General features: G+C 39.0%; 1 long non-coding RNA gene across 1 annotated transcript in view; it reads right to left on the bottom strand.

Annotated features, from left to right (window-relative positions):
* Positions 1–2038: 2038 nt before the first annotated feature.
* The window catches only part of LOC106992985 (uncharacterized), a 143969-nt gene continuing 134207 nt past the window's right edge, over positions 2039–11800 (bottom strand). The window contains exon 4 of the long non-coding RNA XR_013402760.1: positions 2039–2431. This is a non-coding gene — a long non-coding RNA (uncharacterized LOC106992985). The remainder of the gene's footprint in view (positions 2432–11800) is intronic.

Here is an 11800-nt window from a genome sequence, read left to right as displayed (position 1 = left end):
ATCAAAATTTACCCATAATATATGCAAAAGTAGTTCAACACAGATATCAAGAGCAAATTGTCCAGAAGTAATTGCTGCTTTTAAGTGTCATCTTCTAAACAGTGTAAACCAAGGTCAAGAATATTCAGCAATCATTATTTATTCAGATCTAAAAGTAATGTGATGTTTAGAAAAGTGACTGTACTAAAATCTCTTTTAGATACGCCTTAAATGATTTTTGAAATTTAAAAAGTACAAATTAGGTAATACAGAATATAAGCTTCCTTCTGAAAAATATCTCTAGGAATAAATATATACATAATGGCTTATATCTTAAACAGATATACTGATTTCCTTTGATATTCTTATGTATTATGTGTTATTTTATAATCACTGTTCCAGGGATAATAAAATAAAACATTGTTGTTTCTAGATTTTAATTGAAATGCATTCTGTCTCATTCATTCATTCACCCAACTGGCTATGTGCTAAACAAGCTGTTTTAGGCACTTAAAATGTATAAATTCATTTAATTCTCAACTTTATGAGGTAGATACCATTATTATCCCCATTCTACAGAAAAAAAACTAAGGTATGGAGATTAAATAACTAGTTCAAAGTCAGAGAGGGGACAAGTGGCAAATGCAAACTCTGGTGGTTTAGCTCCAATTCCAGTGGTCTTCCATGCATTCACTCATCAGAAAATATTAATTGGAGTATACACTGCTCTCCTAGATGTCATACAAAAATGTATGCACAAGGGGACTATAATCTAGGGAATAAACTTTACATTGGTAGGATGTTTTATAGTTACAAAAGTATGTTCATATACCCATGAATATTAAGTAACTCTTCAAGAAAACAGTGCAGAAGATGGTATAAGCTGGTATGTATAACAAAATACCATATTAGTGGTACAGACAGTAATTTAATAATATAACCAAGCAAAAGAAAAGATGGCTATAGACTAGAGTAGGCAGATATAATTTAATGGAGGTGGTAGGAGCTGAATGGAGCTAGGCCTGAACAGTGGGGAGGATTTGAGGGGACAGGGAGGAAGTAGAAAAGGTACTATTCTGGCAGCCCCAGGAGTACAGAGATTAGAAACCAATAAGACCTGATCAGAACAGACCCCCAAGGCGGGTTGTGGAAAATAAGGTTGGACAAGTAGGAGGGAGCAGATTTTGGAGACCTTTGAATGTTAGGAATGCTAGAGACTACAAGGGCAAGTAATTGATAAGTCATTGCTAACAACCCAGCACATTCCTGGGAGCTCATTTAGCTACTAAAGTCATTATTGCATTTGCTGTAGAATATTAGAGTTGAAAATACTATTAGAGTTGTTAAGGATTCTGCAATTGTATACATCATTTATTGATTAACAGACCATTCACTAATGCTTATGGAGTGTTCTGAAAAATCCAGAGCTACTTGATTTAAGTATTTCTGCTAATACTGTTTCATGAAAATTAATGTTGTTGTTCTACCTTATTTATAATGCTTTCATACTAATTTGTCTTTGTATATTTTTAAATTCTTCTCTGCACATATTAAATCTTTATCATTCTTCCCTCCTCTTCTCTACTGTATTCTCACAGCAAAACTTATGAACACAGGGTTTAAGGTTAAATATGTCTCTTTTATGGTATAGAAAAAGAGTTGTCTCCATGGCAAGATAATCAGTTGATTTAATCAACTGTGTCTAAGATAATAAAGGAAAAATATTGTCTGAAGTCATTTAGAGTGGATCAATGATTGGTGAAGTAACTCAACCAAAAAATATACTTTTAGTTGACAATATTGCAGAAAACTACTAACTCGAAAAGACTAGGATGGTTAGACTTAAATGGTTAGGATTCCAAATATGGGTTGTTGAGAGGCACCTTATAATATTTCTTTGATGTTGATGCAGCTTTCCTCTTTTCCCCTTCCTCATCTCCTCAAGTATTGTAGGACATGTGTTTATTGTTTAAATGAAAAAAATAAAAATAATTATTGAGTATTTTACTCTGAATAAAGTGGATGACACTCTTGGTGACAAAGTCACAATTTAGGAGCCTTTTCAAGCAGGAAATAATTTTATTTTATTACCACCCATCAATGTATACTGAAAATGAATCAAAGCACAAAATCTTGGGGACTCAATTCCATGTACTGATAGAGCCTAGTTGTACCAAATGATTTGTACCAGAATTTCTTCATCTTTGAGAGTAGGAAGCATAAAAAAGGAAATGAAATGGAATTCTGACTTCAGTTCATATTTGTTTAAGAAACACAGTTGAAATGTAGCAGGTATGTATAAGTTAACATTGTTGGAGAGGAAAACGTGGCCTTTCTAAGATCAATAACAAATAGATTTTTCACATTTAGCCTATGAAACCTAAATATAAAAAACACTGATTAGACTGAGAAGGGTTCAACTTCCATCTGGTCAAAGGTTGCAGGCCAAGTTCTGAAAGACAGTGAAATAGGGAGGAAATAGTTCAGTCAAAAATAAGAAACAAAAACACAGACAAATACAGGAATAATATTTTCAGAAATATTGACCAATGGAGTTGTGAATTCAAACTTACTAAATGAAAGTGTGAAGTATGTGGCGTTATCTTATTTCTTTTACTTATCTTATTTCCCTTATTTTCATTGATATGAATGTGGGAATGAGAAAACAAGGAACAACAGAAGAGAAATATGAAATGAATGAGGAATGGATAAAACAGAAAATTAAAACATTTGTTTTCTCATTTCTTTGTCTCCTATGTTTTATTTACAGATTTTAGTATTCCCTTCCAAGACTATATATCCTTCATATATATCATTCAATAGACATCCTTTTTTTACTTTGTTATATTGATGATGAGACATATTTAGAAGATGTAAGATTAGAGTTGCTAGGTCAAATCCTGCCATGCAGGACAACCAGTTAAATTTGAATTTCAGGTAAGCAATGAATACTTTTTTAGCATAAACATGTCCCATATATTGCATGGAACATAGTTAAACTAAAAATTATTCATTGTTTACCTGAAATTCAAATTTAACTGCCTGTCTTGTATTTTTATTTGCTAAATCTGGTAGCCCTACTAGGAAACAGCCACTAGTCTTAAGAGAGGTGGATCTTCTTGGGCTCTTTATTTTAATGCATTTACTCTGATTTATCAATATCTCCTACTTAAAATTTTTAATTGAAAAAAGTATACTTATCATGAGTGTATAGTTCATTGAACTTTCACAAACTGAACACACCTATGTAACCAGCATCCTGGTCAAAACCCAAAATGTTATCCATCCCCTAGAAGCCTCCCTTGTACCCTCTTCCAGCAACATGGTTTCCCAGAGCTTGACCTTTCCACTAAGGGTAACCATTATCCTGATTTCTAAAAGTATAGACTAGTTTTGCTTATTTCACAATCGTTTTTATCTAGTGTCAGTGGCCTCATCCTTGTATTCTAAAAGAATATCCACTCACTTGGTAGAAACAAAGACCCCCTGGCACAAGGTTAAATGACCAGTTGACTGGAGATGGTTGAGGCTGGGGGACAGCTCTCCCACCTCCATGTACTAAGGGAATTCTCTAGGGAGTGGTATTTATCTAGAACCCCACAGTGGGGAGCAGGTGGGTAGATCCTTCCAGTGGACCTAAGAGATAACAAAGGCAGAAATCTAGAAGTTGTGGGTCTTCCAGGATGTGGTCAGGTTATGAATTTTGGCTAGGAGGGGCTGAGAACCAAGCAGGTGGTTTGGTCAATGACACCTGAGAGACTGTAAGAACTAGGTATTTGACACACTCCCCCATGCACATCTTCATGGAAGTGATCTGATCAGTTGCTGATCCCCCAGCAAGGTTTCTTCTTGGCAGTGTTTGTCTGCAATGGCACAGCTTTGTTGTATAAAGTTGTTCCATGAAACCACGAAATTTTTCTATCATTTCCTCAGTTTGTAGACAGATAACTGCACCCATTCTACAAGAATGCATCACAACCATTCCCATAACTAAGGACAGAAACCAGAAGGGGTCCAGAAACCAGAAAGGTTCCCTTCCCCTTCTCTCCAGTAGTATTGAGGGGGAGGGTCACAGAAATAGAGCTCCAAGAGAAGGCAGAGCAGGACCTTCATCTCCACTAGCTTGTAAAAGGAGGCTCCAGGGATCTACTACAGTTCACTGAGTACCCACCAATGCTTCCTTGGAGCAGAGCCCACATGGCTGAGACACTCATGGCAGCAATTGAGTAATTGGGTAAAGAGCCGGAGTATATGACATGGGTGGTTAAGGATGCTTTTCTGACCAGAATCTTACGTTAGGAATCCTGGTGATTCAATTTGCAAGGACTACCAAATATTTGACTGGCTGGTGCCAGAAAGTCTGAATGGTTTCTCTGTAGCAGCCTTCCAGGCAAAAGTGAGACATCAAAATATTTGCCTCTCCACCAAGCTCAAAACAAAGAAGGTAAAACATAGTTCTTCCATCTCCTATCACTGCATTCCTCCCCTACCTGACACACAGTCTGTCCTGTTACAGAAGAGGATATTTGTTGCAGTATTGTTCATAATACCAAAAAAGCAGAACACTCTATTCAAGAATGGAACTTTGACTAAATACATTATGCTACAACCAAACAATGTAATCCTATTCAGTCTTAAAATGATGTTGTAGAAGAAAATGTTGTAGTAGTAGTAGTAGTAGCAGCAGTAGTACTACTAGTAGTAGTAGTAGTAGTTATAGTAATTGTAGTAGTGTGGGCCCCATAAAGCCCACACTACCTGCCAGCATTGTTCTAAGTACTGGACAAATGTTGACTCACTTAAATATTCACAACACTTTGTGAAGCAGGAACCATTATTATCTCCATTTTACAGATGAGGAATTTGCAGAAACTATTTCAGTTAAAGGACACACCCAAGGGTCACACAGTAAGTGACAGAGCCAAGATTCAAGTTCAGATAGGCTAGATCCAGAGTCCAGTCTATGAACTGTTGCATAATAACAAATGAAATGTTAATCATTTATAATTACAGGAGAAAAGCAGGCAAAAAATAGTTTGAAAACTGTGATTCCAGTTCGGTATCAAACACTAAAAAATCGTATGATTATACATACACAGAAAAATTGTTATGTTGACTGCCATGGTGTTAATAGTATTACCTCTGAGAAGCTGCATTTAAGTGATTCTTATTTCCTTTTTAATGATTTTCTATAATGTCTATATTTTCTATAATAAACCTTTATGATTTCTTCTTTTGAAACAGGGTCTCACTCTGTCACCCAGGCTGGAGTGCAGTGGCGTGATCTTGGCTCACTGCAGCCTAGACTTCCTGGGCTAAGGTGATTCTCCCACCTCAGCCTCTGGAGTAGCGGGGACTACAGGGGTGTACCACCATGCCAGGCTAATTTTTGTATTTTTTGTAGAGATGGGGTTTTGCCATGTTGCCCAGGCTGGTCTTGAACTCCTGAGTTCAAAAGTGATCCTCCTGCCTTGGCCTCCCAAAGTTCTGGGACTACAGGTGTGAGTCACCATGCCTAGCCTATGACTTTTTTTTTTAGATAGAGTCTCGCTCTGTCACCTGTCGCCCAGTCTGGAGTGCAGTGGCGCGATCTCGGCTCACTGCAACCTCCACTTCCTGGGTTCAAGCGATTCTCGTGCCTCAGCCTCCTGAGTAGCTGGGATTACGGACGTGCAGCACCATGCCTGGCTAACTTTTGTATTTTTATTAGAGACAGGGTTTCACCATGTTGGCCAGGCTGGTCTCAAACTCCTGACCTCAGGTGATCTGCCACCTTGGCCTCCCAAAGTGCTTGACTTTTTTAATGAGGAAAAAATTCTAAGACAACATGATTTCTTGTGGTTAAATCAGCTCAACAATTGTGACCTTAAGGCAAAGTCTTCTGGTGTGAAGATGTAGAGAGAAGTCACATCCTATGGAAAGCTTTCAAAGGACATCCGCAGATCACATCATGCCAACCAATTTGTCTCAGAGGAAAATGAGCTTCAAACTCATTAATGCATAAACCCAGTGCCTGGAGGGCAAGCTATGTTGAGCATCAAGCAGATATTAGAATATTGAAGCTATCAGGGACCTGGAGCCTCTAGAATCTAATCCCTCTGTTGGCAGAGACTGAGGCTGGAGGGGATGCCTATAGAAAGTCAAGTCAGGTAACAAGGGAGGCCCTTACAGAAAATGGAACTTGCCGTAGGAAGCAGAACTAAGCAGAAAATTTCACAAGTCATTTAAAATTTAGTCACAGAATATCCTGGCTAGCAAGACAGCACCTGAGATGACTTTTATCTTCTCGTGGCCACAGTTTACCGAGAAAAAGAGGGAGGGGGGAATAAAGTTTTGTGAATGTATTGCAGTAAAGATGTATGCTTGGGAGAGTTTAAAATTAGCTGTGATGGAGAAGAATCTTGTTGCAGACAATGACGTGGACATGTAGCCCTTTTTTCCCAGACTACACCTTCTGACAGGATGGGGTTATGCTCAATATCTCCCTGGAAAAACGACCCAGAGTTCCTGGACTTCCAGCCCAGTCTGGATTTCCTGAGGGATTACTTAGTCAGGCCCCACCCTTCCAAGACATCATAGTGACTCATCTGAGCAAAGTGGAGAGGGCTGACAATCTCCAAGCAACACTGTTTCCCAGAGCTTGACCTTTCCAACAGCTCCTCCCACAAACAGGGCCAATTAAGGAGTCCTGCTGATGAAGAAACACTCTCAGCAGCTCCCCTTCTCAGCTGGTTAGCAGCCAGGGTCTTTCACCCATCCGTGGTTGTAGGTCTCTCTCTGGCTCACTGATACTACCTCTACTACCTCTAGAGGGCAGTTCAAAGCAGGATTCTCACTGAGTTCTGGAATGGTAGTACTTCACAGATTGTAATGAAATTATTCAAAATGTCCTCGTGAAACAAACCCATGTTCTTTCATAGAATGTCACAATTTTAGCTGTCCTCTCAAGCAATTTGCAGGACTGAATCTGGATGCAAGTGTTTAACTAAAAAGAACTATGTGATACCAGATGCTAGACTTACAAAGAAGGGACTGAGAGGATTCAGAGGGATGGTTGTTCCCACTAAGGTGGTGGAGAAAGCATTCTTTGAGGCGGTGGCCTTTGAGCTGGGCCTTATTAAAGATAAGCTGATTTTTACAGGGAGATATGTTAATGGAGGCAGAGGAAGAGGGATACCCAGACAGAGGGAGATGTCTAAACAAAAGTTTGGAGCTATAAAAGAATGAGTCATGGCATAACAAAGTGAGAAGTCTTGTTTTCTAGCACAGAGGTAACCTGTAGCCAAGGTAAACTGGGAAAAGAACCATTGAATCTAAGACACCATGATTGCCATCGACTATAACATGCACTCTGATTTCAGAGATGTTTCAAAGGTCTTTTTAAAAAAATGTGTCTAAGAATTGACAAAACACAGTTAACTGGGATCATATTATACAAGGTCTCAAAAACCAGCTAAGAGGGTAGATGGTGAGAAATAAGGAGCTCCTGAAGGCTTTTGAGCAGGGGTGTGAGGTTATGTTTTATGAAGATTGCTCATTGCTGTGGGTAAGGCCGAGGCAGAATATGCTGTGGGCTGGGAATGGTGGCTCACACTTGTAATCCTAGCATGGTGAGAGGCTGAGGCAGATGGATAGGTTGAGCCCAGGAGTTCGAGACCAGCCTGGGCAACATGACCAAACCTCATACAAAAAAATGCAAAAATTAGCCAGGCATGGTGGTGCACACGTGTAGTACCAGCTACTTGAGAGGCCGAAGTGGGAGGATCACCTGAGCCTGGGGAGGTCAAGGCTGCAGTGAGCCATGATCGTGCCACTGTACTGCAGCCTGGGCGACAAGAGTGAGACCCTGTCTAAAAAAAAAAAAAAAAAAAGAAAGAAAGAAAAGAAAAGAAAAACAGCCGCTGTGCTAGAGCTACTTAATTAGCACAGGCTCCAGGGAACTAGAGGAGTGGTAGTGGGAATGGAAAGGGTCAGACACAGCATTTTCCAAGGAAAAATCAAGTGAGTCAACTGCACAGACATGGTGAGTGAGAGAGGAGTCAAAAATGAATTGCAGATGCATAACGAAGATAAATGTGGTATGCCTGTCATCGTAATTTATGTTTCCTACTCATTATGCTTTCTCGTTGGACATTTTTTCCTTTACTGGTTTTTTTCTAAATAGTAAAATTTTGTTATTCTTTTTCTCCCACATACAGTGTTTAAAAGTTTTGATACCTAGCATGGTACTCACATAAAAACAGACACACAGACCAATGGAACAGAATAGAAAACCCTGATATAAATCCATGTATTTACAGCCAACTCATTTCAACACAGACACCAAGCACATACAATGGGGAAAGAATGGTCTCTTTAATAAAAGGCGCTGAAAAACCTGGATAACCATATGCAGAAGATTGAAACTAGACCCCTATCTCTCACTATATGCAAAAATCAAGTAAAATAGATTGATGACTTAAATTTAAGACTTGAAACTATGAAACTACTAGAAGAAAACATTGGGGAAATGCTCCAGGACATTGGTCTTGGCAAAGAATTCTTGGTGTAAGACCTCAAAATCACAGACAACCAAAACAAAAGACAAATGAGATTACATCAACCTTCTGCACGGCAAAGGAGGCAACAAAGTAAACAGTTAATCCACAGAATAGAAGAAAATATTTGCAAACTGCTCATCTGCCAAAGGATTAATAACCAGGATATATAAGGAGCTCAAACAACTCAATAGCAAAACAACAAATAATCCAATTTAAAAATGGGCAAAAGATCTGAATAGACTTTCTCAAAAGAAGATATATAAATGACCAATAATAATATGAAAAAAATGCTCGACATTGCTAGTCACCAGAGAAATGCAAATCAAAATCACAACGAGATATTTCACCCTAATTAAAATTGGTTTTTGTCAAAAAGACAGGCAATAACAGATGCTGACAAGGATGTGAAGAAAGGAGAACCTTCATACACTGTTGGTGAGAATGTAAATTAGTACAACCACTATGGAAAACTGTATAGAAGTTCCTCAAAAATCTAAAAATAGAGCTATCATATGATTCAGCAATTTTTCTACTTATATATATATCCAAAAGAAATGAAATCAACATATCAAAGAGACTTCTGCACTTCCAAGTTGATTGCAGCATTATTCATAATAGCCAAAATATGGAACCAACCTAAGTGTCCATTAATGTAAGAATGGATAAAGAAAATGTGTTATATATACACAACAGGACATTATTCAGCCACAAGAAAGAATGAAATCCTGTTACATGCAGCAATATGGATGGAACTGGAGGTCATTATATTAAGTGAAACAAGGCACGCACAGAAAGACAAATATCACTTGTTCTCACTCATATGTGGGAGCTTAAAAAGTGACTATCATGAAGATGGAGAATAGATTGGTGGTTACCACAGGCACCAGAAAGCGTGGGGTGAGGGGGTGAAGAGAGGTTGACTAATGGGTACAAATATACAGTATGATAGAAGAAATAAAACCTAGTGTTTGATAGATCATAGGATGATAATATTTTACAATATCAATAGTATATTTTCAAATCATTAGATGAGAATAATTCAATTGTTTCTAGCATAAAGAAAAGATGATTTTTTTTTTTTTTATGAGATGGAGTTTTGCTCTTGTTACCCAGGCTGGAGTGCCATGGCACAATCTCAGCTCACTGCAACCTCTGCCTCCTGAGTTCAAGCGATTCTCCTGCCTCAGCCTCCCAAGTAGCCGGGATTACAGGCGCATACCACCACATCCAGCTAATTTTTGTATTTTTAGTAGAGATGGGTTTCACCATGTTGGCCAGGCTGGTCTTGAACTCCTGACCTCAGGTGATCCGCCCGCCTCGGCCTCCCAAAGTGCTGGGATTACAGGAGTGAGCCACCGCGCCTGGCCAAAGACTAATATTTAAGGTGATGGATCTTCTAATTAGGCTGATTTGATCTTTACAAATTATATGTACCCTGAAAATATGTACACCTACTATATATCAATAAAAAGTAAAATTTAAAACAGTTTTAATTCCCATCTTTACAGTGCTAATGGTTGCCGTGACATATTTAAGCCTACATTTTTACATCAACATAAAAAATTAATAACTACCCATTCTTAAACAGAATGAGAAATTTGGCCGGGTGCTCACGCCTGTAATGCCAGCACTTTGGGAGGCCGAGGGGGGCGGATCATTTGAGGTCAGGAGTTCAAGACCAGCCTGGCCAACATGGTGAAACCCTGTCTGTACAAAAAAAAAAAAAAAAAAGAGCCAGACGTGGTGATGTATGCCTGTAATCCCAGATACTAGGTAGGCTGAGGCCAGAGAATCACTTGAATCCTGGAGGTGGAGGTTGCAGTGAGCCAAGATTGTGCCCCGGCACTCTAGCCTGGGTAACGGACTGAAACTCCATCTCGAAAAAAAAAGAATGGAAAATTTAGCCATTTTTTCCCTCCTCCGTTCTTACCCTCAGTCCCATCCCCTTCAGGCTTTGGTGCTATTATCACATTTGACATTTTATTTGGGGGCTAGATTCATGCACATTTTGTATCTAGTCATGGGTGGTATTGGATTATACTATGCAAAATATTCCCAATAAACAGAATCAATTTCAAGCCACCAGAAATACATTAAACTTATGGAAACTTCTACCCCAAGACCTGCTATGAATTTAAGTCTATGGTCTATGTGGTGCTAATTCCTAATCATTCCTAACTGCCTCTAAATTGTTTCAATTCTTAACACTGTTATCGTTTCTTATTTCCTTAAATTTTATTTTAATTTTTATTGTTCTGAAAGTTCTCATGATTTAATTAGCATATTTTCCATTCTTACCTTGGGATGTATGCTTCTAGAATAACGCATGCAGTTTTAGTTGCTGAACCTTAAGGAAATTATTGAAGATACTCAGGAGCAGAGAGTTACAATCAAATGTTTGACAATGAAGGGCTACTGCTGAGTAGGGAACAACAAAAATGATTAGAGCTCTTGGGTTTGTGAAAGCAATGATTTAGAGGGCACATGGTGAAAGCTTTTAAAATCAAGAGGCAAAAATGAGGTGAATCTAATTGTAGAATCCTTACACTAACACTAGAAGATTTCTTGCAACTTTTAAGAAATAAATTGAGGAAAAAAAGGTTGAGTTTCCCAATAGTAAATTTCATTAGGTAACTTCTTTTGCCCCTCTGGAGCTACTTTTTGTCTTTTCTCCCCTGCTATGGCCCTAGGAGGCTGATCTACACTGACCACATCAACAAGCACCTTTGCCTTCTGGCTTAGTGATGAGCTTGGTGAGTGGGGTGGGGATGAGCAGCACTGTGGCAGAAGAGTGGAAAATGGAGGAAAGTGAGGTTGGGATATTTATTCCCCAGCTTCAGCCCCACCAGGGTGCCCAAGGTTGGCTGAGTTTGTCTACTGAAAGCTAGCACTTGTGTCACACAGTTCTCTCCATATGCTTTGTGAGTTCTGGTAAACACATCTTCCCCTTTCCATTTCAGAATTATGAGCAGAAATAGCCCCTCATTGTTGCAAACTCCAGATACTATGTGCTATTGCTGATTTCTGCAAACCCTGCTCAGGCCTTGTAATAGTGCCTTGACTACTCTCAATTGCCCACATGGAGTATGCCCTCTCTTTCCAGACCCATACCAAACCCTGACTGATGTACTAATTAATGGACCAAGAGATCTCTGTAACTAAGAAATAATAAGCGTAGAAAATACAAATGTTTAAAAAGTGACCATGGGGCCGGGCGCGGTGGCTCAAGCCTGTAATCCCAGCACTTTGGGAGGCTGAGACGGGCAGATCACGAGGTCAGG

This window comes from Macaca mulatta, chromosome 13 (genome assembly GCF_049350105.2).
Source record: "Macaca mulatta isolate MMU2019108-1 chromosome 13, T2T-MMU8v2.0, whole genome shotgun sequence".
NCBI classification, from domain to species: Eukaryota; Metazoa; Chordata; class Mammalia; order Primates; family Cercopithecidae; genus Macaca; species Macaca mulatta.
Note: the sequence above shows the minus strand (reverse complement) of the source record. Positions and strands in the feature narration are given on the sequence as shown.